The sequence below is a fragment of the Lissotriton helveticus genome, chromosome 6 (genome assembly GCF_964261635.1).
Source record: "Lissotriton helveticus chromosome 6, aLisHel1.1, whole genome shotgun sequence".
Classification (NCBI taxonomy): Eukaryota; Metazoa; Chordata; class Amphibia; order Caudata; family Salamandridae; genus Lissotriton; species Lissotriton helveticus.
In genome coordinates, this window is record NC_136067.1 from 1,615,641,062 (window position 1) to 1,615,655,537 (window position 14,476).

The following is a 14,476-nucleotide window of genomic DNA, read 5'->3' on the forward strand; positions in this document are numbered from 1 at the left end:
GGTTAAAAGAGACAGATATAGCAGACCAACCAACTGAAATTGCCAGAATCATAGAGAAATCCTATGAAGAACTAGGAAGAGATAGTCTGGGTGGAATACCGGTAAAACCTCAACTGATTGAAAGTCCTGAAAAGATATTTATTAAAAATAATTTAAACACTCAAAAAAAGAGCTGGGATGGAAATAAACAATCCAATCCTAAAGAAAAAAGATTCCAGTCCAGAGGAAGGTCTCCTCGGCGGAGAGAAAGATCTCCGAACCAAGGACGCAGGTCTCCCCAAAGTGAGCCCTCTGGGAAAAAATACAACCTTAGAAATAGGGATAATATAAAGAAACCTGATAGATATCAAGATAATGATACACGTCCCTCTCAATCTTTTCAGACTTCCTCGCAGAAATCGGAAAGAAGAGGACGATCAGAACACAGGGAAGAGCACGTCAAGTCCAAAGACAAGGAACCTGCTCATCCGAATAAAAAGTTACAATTTCCAAAAAAGAAGGTAGCCAGTATTAAAGTAATCAAAGATGCCGAGAATACTGAGGACACAGCTGAAAAACGGAGAATGGGCTCAAACAATGCTAGACAGCGCAGCAGAAGTGAGCATAGCTCGCAAAGTCCTTATGAATCATCTGGAGACAGTGGACACGAATGAATATATTCAAGTGGAAACTGCCGACACCAGAGTTAGCAAACCTCACAAAATATATGAAATTACATTGCGTATAGAGGGGGATAAGACTAGAAAAATAAGGGGACTATTTTGGGATAATCTCTCCCAGGGCTATGACATCCTTCTAGCTGAAAAAGACTGGCCACCCGAGTTCGTCAGAGAGTGCCCTCATGGCGAAGAAATAATTATGCCTGCCTTCTCAAATCACATTCCAATTCATAAAAAATATTCACTTGCTAGAAAGTGGGCAGTAGCTCAAGCTCCTGCTTTATATAAAAATCATGTAGGATGGGATGAGGACTCTCCTCCTCACAAAATCCAGTTAAAATCACAACCTACTGCACAGAGGCAGTACCCAATTAAGCAAGAAGCTAAAAAACAGGTAAAAGAGATCCTAGATCAACTTGAATACCAGGGGGTGATTGAAACTTGCACCTCACAAATGAACAATCCTTTGTTTCCTGTCTCCAAACCAGACAACTCATATCGTCTAGTTTTGGATTACAGACACCTTAACTCATGTTGCAAAACTTTTGCAGTGCAAAACTCACATAGTGCTGCACTAATGAATAACATAGTACGCAAAAAATACAAAACAACATTAGACATCTCTAATGGATTCTTTTGTCAAAATATAGCACCAGAGAGCAGATATTTGACTGCGTTCTCGGTAAATGGCTCGCAAAAAAGTTTCTGCCGTTTACCCCAGGGGCACAAGAATAGCCCAGGATTATTCTCAAAGAGAGTAACAGAATTACTACAAACATACGATGACGAGGCATTATCATATGTCGACGACATTTACCTAACAGATGATGACTTGGATACTCGCTTGAAGAGAGTGAGCACCATAATACTTGGGTTCGCAGCAGAGGGTTACAAATTCAACTTTAAAAAATCAAGAATTGCCCATCTAACGGTCCTGTTTTTAGGATATGAATTATCAAGTGAAGGCAAAAGCCTGGCTGACAATTTCCTAGAGAAATGTGCTGTACTCCAAGCTCCTAGAACACTAAAAAACTTACAATCAATTCTAGGCTTCCTAAACTTCGGAAGAACATACATTGCAAATTAAGCAGAAAGGGTTAAACCCCTTAATGATCTAATAAAACCAGATTTTAAAAGAATCAATTGGACTCAAAAACACACAGAAATTTTTAGATCTTTACAAACAGACATGTTAATTAAAACAAAATTAGAAACACGTGACAACACACGCAATCTTGTGATTCGAGTCATCCCAGGAAGATGCGGATTCACATACCTGACCTCTAATGAGGGAGAAAAGGTACCAATTGCATACAAATCACACTTGTACACAAAGGCTGAAATGAAATTTAGTCCAACGGAAAAAAATTCTGACAGCGGTACAGACTGCTGTAGCAAAGGAAAGGGCCCTAGCACAAGGTAAACGAATAATCATCGTGACACCAATACCAGCCCTGGAGGCGGTAACAAAAGCAAGCATTCCGAATGCTAAAGCACTCCATCCAAGGTGGATACAGTGGGCTAATTCTCTTGCTGCAACAGACGTTGTATACAAATTTGATCCCAACTTAAAAACACAAGAATTTCTCCAATACGAATTTGAATGTCCTCCGCCAATCGAAATTCTGCCTCTAGAACACTACGGCTGTATAATATATACAGACGGGTCAGCACAACCCGCAGTAGGGGGTAAACAAGCATACAGTGCTGCGTGCGCGATCGTTAAAGGTCGCTGGCACGAAGGAAAATTTAAACCAGCGGTCACTAAAACACAATCTCTAGGAGATTGTACAGCTCAAAGAGCAGAACTACTAGCATTCAAGATGGCGCTTGAAAATACCGATCGAGAATTCCCCACACTCATAGTGTGCGATTCGTATTATTGCGTTCAGTCTTACAATGAATACTTGCAGATCTGGCTTCAGAATGGTTTTAAGGATGCAAAAGGAGGCACAATCAAGCATAAAATGCTTTGGGAACAAGTAGTTCATTTGCAAAAAGAACTACCAAAGACTCACGTGATACATACACTGAGTCATCAACGTGATGGCGTTCACGTTGCAGGGAATTCATTGGCTGAGAAAGCCACAACGGCAGCAACTGAATCGGCTTCCGTAGTCAAGAAAAAGCGTGCAGTAAAACACATTGACGGTGAAACTATGCTGGCGGTGAAAACGTCATCAAAAGGCGACTGCTCAGCACTACCGATCAACTATCCACTCAATTATACATACATAATCGATGCAAACTCCGTTCCTTTTGCTCGAATCCCTGGAGTGGGGGACAGAGTGATTCCAAACATGGACAGGAGAGGTTTGTTAATAGCAGACGCACATATGGGTGAGGGTCTCAGACACCTTAAACAAAAAGATTCTCTGGAAGAATTACAATCAATGTACTGGTGGCCAGGTATGAGCCTGCATCATCACATCTTTGTAAAGAACTGCCCAGACTGCAATAGAGATCGCAGTGGCGAAAGAAACGGTATATTAGCATGGCGTTTCACTCCAGAATTGATCAACAATAAAAACTAATGCGTCCAATTAACATATAAAGACTAGTTTCCACTTGTGATGTAGACCCCAGCACTCGGCTGACGTCTGGACTGTTAGAAAAAGATTTGCGAGTCTATAATGGCATATACGCTAGAAGCATGCTACGTTTGGCTGAATGTTTTTTCTTCTTGCCCTAAAGCGTATGAAAAACATGGCCAAATGAGCATAGCATAGCGGGACTCTTCTCACTTCCTACCTGAGGGAACGGGATGGTGTAAAGAAAAAACCAAAGGCATAAAGCAATCTATAACAGCGAAGGTATTAGGTTCGGGAGCTGGGTGGGTCAAACATCTAATAAGTGTCCAACGTAGTCTAAATAACCTGCCAAGAAATTCTCTGAGGGGATTCAGTCCGTACGAACTATTGTTTGGAACTAGAAATATGGTCTTAGATCTTGACAGTCAGACTTCAGTGGTTAAAGATAAAAGCTTTGATATCAAAGATCGTTTGGCTATTTTACAGGACTTAAAGGAAAGACCTGAGCAACATAAAGTTGAAACAACAGCCAACGACCACTGAAGAAATACCACCTGTCCCAGCAAGACCTGTCTGGATTCCAAAAGTCGGGGATCTAGTCAGAGAAAAGATCGCGGTAAAGAAGGAATTTGGGCCTTCTTACAGAAAAGCAGTTCCTGTCTTGTCTATCAACGGGACAAGATCAGTAGTACTACCGCCCCTTGCTGGTAAAAAGGAGAACCGAGTTGTATCCATCGACCTGGTTAAACCACAATCATGTGGCCGATAACAAACAGTAGGCCAAGTGGACTCCCGATAAGTAGTAGAACACCAAGGTTTGCTACAAACACAGAGGTTCAATCTAAGAGGCTACTCACGTTTGAAATGCCAAAAGAACAACAACAAGGTCTATGCAACAATGCTATGGAACTTAAACCTCTAAAAACCCAAATAAAAACATTTAGCAGAGACACACCAATCTACAATGAAGTAATGAATGACTATGCTGCTGCAACAAAACACACGGATAAAGCAAATATCAATCCTGAAGCTATTGGAACAATAGACAGAACGGCATCCGGTTACTTCATCAACTTCAGCGATTCATCTGAAAACCTGAGTGAATCAAAGGAACAAACATCAACAAAAACTTTTAAAGACAAAGCTAAGGAACTTTTTCAACAACTGAAAGAAACCTATCCGATTTCTCCATGGATTGAATTCTGGGTGGCCTTAGGTGCACTTATCCTCATACTTTGGCTCATCATGGTACTATGTTTGGGATACTTCATTGAGGGAAAATATGCTAAAATGGACACAGCAAGCCAGAAAATCAACTTGGTCCTCAAACCACACACGTCTTCACACATCGAGAAAAGGGAACTTTCTTCAGTCAACTTCACAGCCAATCCTATACCCGGTGGGGTAGCATGGGACAATACTGATTATGAAATCTATGGTCCGGTTGAAATCCTGAAATATCCACACCAAATCAAGATCTCATTGAGTGACTTTGTAAAACCAAGCTCAGTTGCTGATGATTGGGACGTGGAAAGCATTAATAATATGATGTCTGACCTAGTGATGTCTGCTAAATTTACAAAACATGATTATTTGCAGGGTTCGTCTAATTATGATAAAATGTTCTCCTATAATCACTATAGTAATCATTATCTGCATAAATCTGCACAACCTAGAAATGTTTTAAATTATAATCAATGGGAACACTGTGCAACCCCTCCAAAAGGTAGCTCAAGAACTTTTTATGACAAATATTCATATTTTTCAGGGTTCAACACAAGTAATGCAGAAACATTTTATTTCAAATTATCAAACAAGACAGGTACAAAGACCATGCTTACAAACACTAAATTGATATATTCAGACTCGTTTTTTTAACAAATGAGTACGTTTGGTTTTGAATACTGGGACAAAAATGTTGAAGTAAAAAGTGTTTGGGGTACAAAGGAATGGCAAGTACAAGGTATAGAATCATTGTTTAGAGCCTGCATGATCCCAGAACAAATGATATTTTTGAATGACACTATTCAACAAACTACCTGTCTTGGCCTAGCCAAAATCAAAGACTTAAATAAACCGTCTATTCCAAAGCCATCAATGAACAGTAATAGCTCGACAGATGAGGAGATAGACGTAAACCATATATTAAGCCAAAACAGAACACATCCAGATTGGAAAAAGTGGTTAATCTGGCCCACAGATACTAATAACTGTCAAGACAGATTCCTGAACAAAATCCAGGGGTTCAAATTGACCAGGCCAGACCCTAGATATTCCCAAAGACAACACCCAGGGATAATTACCACGTACAGTGTGGGCAAGCTCTGCCTTCAATGGCTACAAACATCCACACTGGCAGAAATTAAGCAACACCTAACTTTACTTACTGATGGTGCTGACTTGCGTGATTTCATTATGGGACCACGCAAACAGCGTCAAAAACGCTTCATAGCAGCCTCTGTATATGCAGCTTATAACGAAGCCTAGAAAATAACTCAAATTGAAACATCAGAGAGAATACGGGAAATTGACATAATTTGGAAAAATCACTTTCTGTAGTGGACAATGGGTTAATGACTCTGTCCTCCAGAATATACTCTTTGGACAGCATTGTGTCTTCAGCAATCGACATAATATCGCAAGACTTACTGTTGTTACAACACGGTCAATCCCAATTGCGTTCTATTGTACAACTTGGCTGGACGTTACAAAATCTGCGTTCAGGCTATGTGCCTTGGCGTTTAATCAACACAACATCACTGTTCAATATCTTTAACCTTACTGATAAACAAATCAGTATGGCACAGAAGGGTGCTGATTATACAATCCTGAATAATTTCAAAAAGGGGGTGGTGATGGACAGAGTATCTGAGTTAATCAGAACACTCCTACCCAGTCAACAGATCAGGGCTTGATCCATCACCGTTTTTTAGCTCACTGCACCATCCCAGTTCAGAACCTGGCTATATGCAAATTAGTCTGTCCCTGGCCCAGTGCATCATGGGAGTAGGGCAGACCAAACTACCATGCCAATTCTTCACTGGAAAGGAAACAAGCTTCCGGGGACCGGTTTCTGGCATTACAGCCGTCTTCGGCCCGGCTTGCTTGTATCCTGAGCATTGATAAACTCGAGAGATTACCATTGACAATGTCAGAACGACCTGTCAGTGAGTGGATAATACATGGAATAATTAATATTCCAATATCTACTTTCAGGTTTCAATACTGCCAAAAATATATACAGGCTGGCATGTACGAAAAATTGAGTAAAGGGTACATTAAGTCAACATGGAACTTGCCCTATTCACATGCTTGTGTCAGTAATAAAGGCCGGAAAGTGTTTCTTAGTGGCAATAATTGTGCCATGTCACTAAGCGGTAGACTTCTGTGTAATGGTATTAGTTTACACGGAGCCTGTGAAGGGTCCTCAAATAACCTTTCATGTCACCAGCTAGGCACACCTGCGACACAAATAGAACCATTCTTTAGGAGACTATCGAACGGGAGTTACATTATAATCGTAGACCGCAGATGTTGTAGCTTGGTGCCCGGAGTAGCTTATCTCATAAGTACGACTGCGAAGGTCATGTGCTGTGAACGAGTATTGTTCCCCAGCGCAATGCCAGACAGGGAGGCAAGGTTATGGCCGAATTTGAAAATTTCTTCCATTAGAGTTGATACTTTAAGCAGAATGAAAACAGTGCTCCTTCAGACGCCAACCAGGCTCACGTCATCAAAAGAAACGTATGATCTCCAAGTTGCAAGGACAACGGCAGAGATTCATTCATTGTTATCAACTAATTCCCCCATACATTTCGCAGAAATCCTGAACGAAATCTTAAATATTTCTGATACCAGTAGAGTCTCAAATGTATTTAAGACAGTGTTTTCGGGGGCTTTAACACCATTTAAAGCCATTCTGGGTATTTTTCCAGACTTTGTCCATTCCGTCTTTGGTGGACTTCCTCTCCTTTTGGGACTAGTGGCAGGAATCCTATTTTTGATCCTGCTATTTCGCTATGGCAAACCGTGTCACAGACAAGACACCTGCGACAAGGGAAGAAACAATCCTAGCCATTGGATACCGGGACCAGATATCTAGAATCCTTGGACTGTCCCGGCTTAGAGACCTGAACATGACTTGGTTTCTTTCGTTTAGACCTATGTGGCAAAGCTGTGTTTTACCTGTATTAAGGTGCTTGCTATGCGGAGAAGAATGCGTGTTAGACACCTGTCTGACGCTACAATCGGATGCGCCAATGGATGCAGAAACTTTGTTGTGTCCGGTCACGGCTCATGCATTGTGCTGTCCCCAGCGGCTACCAATCCTGATGACGGCATTCGTGGAGACTTCACCACTACGATTAAGGGGTAGTGAGGTTCAAGATGAAAGCAGCATCGATCAGGTACGACCTTCTGTCAGCTATGCTGATCCAAACATCAATGAAGGCAATCATGCTCACGAATGCATGGTAACATCTTTTTCCGAGTTAATGGAACTTTCACAGGAAGCTGTTGACAGCTTTTTCCAGAGTCTAAATGATATGATGTTCTCACCAGAGCAGAAATAATGACTTTTGAACATCTAGCACAAGGCGTTCCCAACACCAAGAATTTGGCCTTCAACTTTGATAATAAAGTATCATAAACAATTTTCTCCAGTTTACGGACAGCGGAACATTATTTTTCAGCTGCCCCAAAAATACTTTACAATTTTTCGGGACACTTATCTTCTGCTTAAAGTAGAAACTATTCTTAGAGAACTATATTTCTATTTTAGGAACTTTAGAATCATTAGCTGCCCTCTAGCCTGTTCATAAATATTTTATTTTGTGATGAAATGGTCTCGCATTTTTTTCTTCTGTATTAAGAGCCATTTCATGTGTAATTTTCATATTTTATTAATAATGATGTATGAATATGCGTGATATTTAGCATTAATATACTGCTTGAGTGCATATAATGTATATATATATATCTTTTCGTATATTTCATGTTTCAAAATGCATATGGATGTATTTTGGGGTGGTACGGTATACACATGCTCTACTAGTGTATTTGCTATGCCTAGGTCTTGTAAATATGGACATAGTCAGCGTGGAGTGGGTGTGATGTATTCCTATAGGTTCTGTATCGATTCCCCTATTCCCGGCCCTGTTCTGGTTAATACTTAACTAGCAGCCGACCCACGGTGCAAAAAAACTTTGTCTGATTAAGCCACACCACGGCACAGAAACGTGTTATCTGATTAGGTAATAACGCATGCCATCTAATTAGACAAGCACTATTCCTCCAGCCCCTGATAAGGCATACGGAGTTCTCAAAACAAATCAAACCTATGACAACCTGGGGAAATCCCTGCGGCCATTGTTTTGATTTCACCGAGAACTTCAGCAAAAGAATGTGAGAACAAGCCCGTTCGTATGACATCCTTATTGACGTATCCATGTCCATCCTTACGTCAATCTCGACACCTTACAGGTATAAATATTACCGACATTGCCTTAAGCAAACACACGCGGCGGTGACGAGATCGGAGCAGCGAGACGCGCTGAGGAGCCCAGCAGAGAGCGAAGCCCACACGCGCTGCCCCGCCTTCCTGACGCGCTGAGAACGAGAAGCTGTTTTTCTCCTGCCGAGAAATCCAGCTCCGGCGCTTCCAAGCAGCCCTCGCAGGCAGCTGGAATATCAAGACCAGAGACGAGAGATACCAGCCCTCAACCATTCTAGATCGCAGGTACAGAACTGAACAACCCCTTGCAGAGAATTCTTGAGTCAGTCACTTGGCAAAACAAACTTAACTTAAACTGCTACTTATCTACTCCCGCCCACGTATTAGGCTTAGGTCAGGTACACTGGGGTAGGCGTGGTTAGAAGCACCAGTTGAGTACGGTTAGTCAAATGTATATATGTATGTATCTATTTTATCAATTTTAACTATCATATGGCTTAGAAACCATATCAATGCTTCTGCAGTATTATTTTATACTTCTGCTTTTATTGTATGCACTTTACTTAACCATAAGTATCGCAATAATATCGATTCATTTCTCTTGTACGAGAAAAGAGACTGATCAATAAATAACATCTTTTATTGAACACGCCCGTCTCTTCCTTTTCTCTACAAACTGGTGAAACTAAGAATGCACGTACTGACTGAGTAAAATAAGTTGTCTTTTGTTTTCACACGACTCTAGAGATACACTCTTGATTGGGGGAGAGCAAAGTTGTCATGTTCTATGGTTGTCAGAAACTAAATCCCTTCTTGTCTATCCAGGGAAGTTAAACTCCTCCTTGTCTATTCGAGAAAGTTTCTAGTGAACTCTGAGCTAGCTGGCAAAACCAAAAACTTTAAGTCTAATATCGTCAGTAGAAGACCTAGTTAACCTCTGCCCTAGGTCTATACTATTGAAGATATTATTCCAATGCGCATAGCCTATTGGGATAATAGGAACTACCCTACACCTCCATTGAAACAGCCCATCTTGCTCCTGCTTACAGGCTGCCTCCTGATGCACGTAGGGCGATCGTTGCCAAACTGTTGCATTTTAAAAACAGAGACAAAATATTGTGAGCTGCTAGGCAAGCTGAATGGCTTAAATGGATAGTCACCAACTCCTTGCTTTTCCATATTATATACTGGCCATCCAACACCAATCGGTCTCCTTTCAAGGCATAAAAAGAAATCTTAGAGAGATGAGACTGAAATATTTGCCTCTTTTTCCTGCCAAGCTCAAGATTTTAGTAGGTTAAAGTGTCTTCTACTTCACCGAATTGAGCACAGTTTGGAATTGGGCAGAACAGCAGGGCACCTCATCAGAGGCAGACGCTTTAAGTGGGAGCACCAGACTGCTAGACATGGGCTCGGGAGAGCCATGTTGAAGCTCGATGAGGCCTTGGGCTCTGTTGCCACTCGTCTCCATGAGCGAGTTCAGGACAGCTCAGCACCTGTTGCAGTGCTCTCCTTCAGAGACCCACCAAGGGCTTCTGTTTCCCTCTCAGCCAGCGCCTCCTCCCCAAAGATAGATCGTCCCATCTGTCATCCCTTTGCAACTCAGGATCCCATCCAGTGGTGACCCTCCACCCTCGGAATGCTGATGACTTTCTGTGAATGGGGTTTCTATTGGATCATCTAGAATGGGCCTAGACTTCGGCTTGTGCTAACCTGATTAAAACACTTCAGTTTCATATGACACTATGCTCTCATTTGCGTTATCGGATCGCTTTCTATATTCATTGTTGATGATGCATGCATGACTGTGTCAGAGTAGCCTTTCTGTAATTTAGGAGTAACAAATGTGCACAGTTTGGCAGCCCAGCAATATCTTCCACTGATAAGGATACTACCTTTTCAACTATGAATTATTTCCTTGATGGGTGGTTGAGCCTGGGTGGGACGCAGCTAGTCACTGGCTGCACATCACACCACAGATGCAATTACCTAGGTCTTCTAGTATTCTTGGAAAGTTGGCCATATACTGTGTCCATTGTAATATGTCTATTGTTCTGGTCATCCGTGTCAGGGACTGATTGAGATCATATACCCCATCTGTGTTCACTACAGAGGCACTAACACTACTTTGCTGATGGTCTTGGAGGGCAGGCCAGGAATTGCTCTTTAGCACTAGCGCACACATCTACCATCACCATCATGGAGGGGCCGTAAGTCGTTACATGTTCACTTGGAACATTAGGGGTATACACATGGCAAACAAACACTTCTGAATCTACTCACTCCTCAAGGGTAGGGAATTACATGTGGCCCTGCTCCAAGAATCCCACATAACATTAGCAGAAGGAGCCAAACCTCAGAAGCGCTTGACAGGGCCAAGTTTTCTCTACTAATTTCCCAGTCTACGCTGGTGGGGACCTTAATCTGGGTGAGGGCAGGTGCTCCTTCTGAACCAGGTGCAGTGTAGGCAGGTAGGGAGGATAGAGTGGTCCTTGTGGAAGGTAGGTTGGATGGGGTCCCATCCATCTAGGAAGCATTCCAGTATTCCTTCACTGGCTATCAGCTGGCTAAGTGGGTGCACCTTGCATACATCCTACCGGTACTGCAGGCTCAGACCACAACGAGGGAACATCATCCTCTGCAACAATTGTGAGGGAGTCCATGAGAGTAGTTTCTCAAGGTCATAACATCCATGTCAGAACCTTGAGTGAATTCAAGACTCCAATGTCCAAAGCGAACGTAAGGTGGCAGGAGAGATGCTGCTCTTGGCGATTCTCACTAGGCAGCCTGTGAGGAGCAGGCAGCCATAGCTGAGCAGATCCGCTTTTAGGTTATACGGTTTATACTGCTTTGGGCTTATACTGAAGAGGACAGGTGGGCAGACTATTGGCTTGACATCTTAGAAAATGTACAAGCACCTATCTCATCACTTCAGATCATGCTCAGAACTGTCTTGTACACACAGCAAGAACTTCATGCACTTTTTATGAATGCTGTTGTGTGCTCTAAGATGGTGAGACTATGGGAGTGGAAGCAACAGTTGAAGCATTTCTAGGGGGAGCTGCTTTTGCCTAGAGGTCACCTGAACTAAGGGAACATTTCAGTCCCATTTCTGTCCAAAATATCAGGGAGGCCATCTCTGAGCTAACCACTGGCAAGATCCCAGGGACTGACGGGTCCTGTTGAAATTCTTTCAGACCTATTCCGTGGCACCAACATTGGCGCTTCTGTATGAGGCAATAGTTCTCGAGGGTGTGCTACCACCGTCTCTCAGGTGAGACCCTGGTAGTACCGATAGCTATCCTGAATTCTGACTATAAACCTCTTAGCTCTTAGGTTTTGGAAAGCTGCATACTGTGGACGCTTACCACCCTGATCCACCTTGACAGACCAAAATGGCTTTATGCCCAGGAGGAGCATGTCCCATAACAGTAGGAGATTGTACAGGATTATGAAAGCAGCTCCTTCCGTGTGGTTTCTATCTGCCTGCCTAGTCCTTGACTTCAAAAAGGCATTTGATACTCTGGATTGGGAGTACCTGATTTCACGTTGGAGAATGTACAGCGTATTTCTGTAAGAGTCATACTGCCAGAGTCTGTACAGGCAAGTTATTCTTCACTTACTTTGGAATTCAGAGGAAAACCATGTAGGGGAGGAGCCTTGTCTCCTTTGCTTTATGCTTGCCACAGGATGTGAGATTGAGGTAGGAGGGGAGCCCCTAGGGCTTCTGCTTAGCTAACTAGAGCTAGGGGGAAATCACTGTATGCTGAGGACATGGTGTAACTCTTGAGACATTTATGGTGATCACTGTGCGTAGCTCGAACCAGGCAGTTATTTGCCTTGGCTTTTGGGCTGCAAGTTAATTGGTCTAAATCCTGGCTTTTTCCCGCTGCACCGTGATGGTGCTCTGACTGATCAGCAGTCCGATAATCTGGGATTAGGATCGATAACACTGACCGGGACTTTGTAGTTGGAAATCTCATTAGGATAGTAGCAGTCATTCGAGCTCAAATACCTTTCTGGAGGACAGTCCCTCTTTCAGTTATGGGACTTATCCCCTTACCCAAAATGATGGTGATGTTGCCCCCCTTCTGTACTACTTTTCCTATCGCCCTATTCTTCTGAGAACTAGATGCCCAGCTTGAGGATCTAATATGGCACAGTGGCCAGTATAATGTCGCTTTGGCCAAGCTGCATCTTCCTTTGAAGTTGGGCGAGCTGAGATCACTGAATCTCAAGCAATATTGCAACTTAGTGTATAAGGCACTGGTGTTCGGGGCACTCACTGGACGCAACATGCTGTTACTGGCCCCCTGCATCTTCAAAAATTGCCTTGGCTCCTGGACACTAAGCTTGGATGCAGATTACCATGATTATTACACATGACACGGAGCAGCCTCACCCGGAGCTTGCAGGTCACTGAACATGCTACACCCCGTGCCCCTGTCATCCCCTTGCTTGGCATGCCTAAGCTCATGGCTGGCAATCTGACGCACTACGACAACACGGCCATCACATTGCAGGATTGTCTGTTTCAGGATGACCAGCTCCTCTCCTACAATGCACTTAGTAACAGTTTGACTTGCAAAAAGGACAGTTCCTGATCTACTGACTTTTAGTTAAGGCCCTCGAAGTCAAGTGGCACATTATGAACACAGAACCCATGAAACTTTCTCTGATTCACACCTTATTCCTGAAGGGAAACTGGAGGAAGCAAGGCAGCTGGATTTATAGGGCTATTCAACTACTATCATAGCAGTCTCATCATGACATATGTGAGGCTGAATTAAGTAGAGCACTTCTTGACAAGCAATGGGAGAGTCTATTACAATACCCACATACCATCTTGTGCAATGTCAAGTTCGAATATATATAGTTTAGCATTGTACACAAAGCCTGTCTATATCCCGGTAAAGTAAATGCAATTTTCCCTGTTGTCATCTTATCCTGATCTTACTGTGCAACACCTTCAGCAAATTTACAATATAGTTATGGGACTGCCCATCTTTGGCGGCCTACTGGTCTGAGGTCGCAGGCAGGCTGACTACTATAAATATGTTAGCCAACTGGCACAGCTTGGAGGTTTCTTCTCTGGTGCTCTATAAACTTCCTAGAAAGAATAAAGTCGCTGCCCGTTTCCTCGAGCTTGCTTTACTCCTTACTAATCAGGCAACCACCATGAAATGGAGGACTGCAATGCCTTCCATGTCCAAACACATGGCGAAGGCCACTCTAATGGGCTGAGAGTAAATCTCTACATAGGGATGAAAATGGAGGCCTGTGCAAGTACCTGGTTGCCATCAACGGGAGCAACCTTTTGTGAAATATTTTTTATGTGGCTCCATAAGAAATTTCTAGGCTCTTTATACCCTCTGGCCTAGTCAAGGGACTGGGTCTTACATTCTTCCAAGTATTTTGCCACATGAGTCAGATACCCTTTTCTCAGTCTGGTTCCACGTTCGCCCATGCTGCTGCTCCTAATTTTCGCCTTTTTGCTTCTCCATTTGGCCTTCCAACCCACTGGTCAGGGCTGGACTTCGTTACTTTTTTGTTTTTTTTTGGTCAGGGCTGGACTTCGTTACTTCCTTTGCTTGTGCCATTTATGACGGTGAATTATTTGCTCATAATATTGTCTGCCTCCCTATGTCTGGGATTGATGTTTTTTGTTCACTTTTCTTCATTCCACTACTTACTGACCATGTGACTCACTTTATCTTGCGAGGAAAAGCTGTCTATTTCCTGTATTCAGTGCAAATAGTGGTAATCGTCTGGGTAGATGGTGTAGTACACCAATTGTTCTTATTTGTTTAACGTCTGTAGATGCCCACTATGTC

The 14,476-nt window shown here is 42.8% G+C and overlaps 1 protein-coding gene across 3 annotated transcripts in view; it reads left to right on the forward strand.

The window, feature by feature from the left end:
• SPRED2 (sprouty related EVH1 domain containing 2) overlaps positions 1–14,476 on the forward strand; it is a 516,049-nt gene that overhangs the window by 287,139 nt on the left and 214,434 nt on the right. The window lies entirely within an intron of this gene.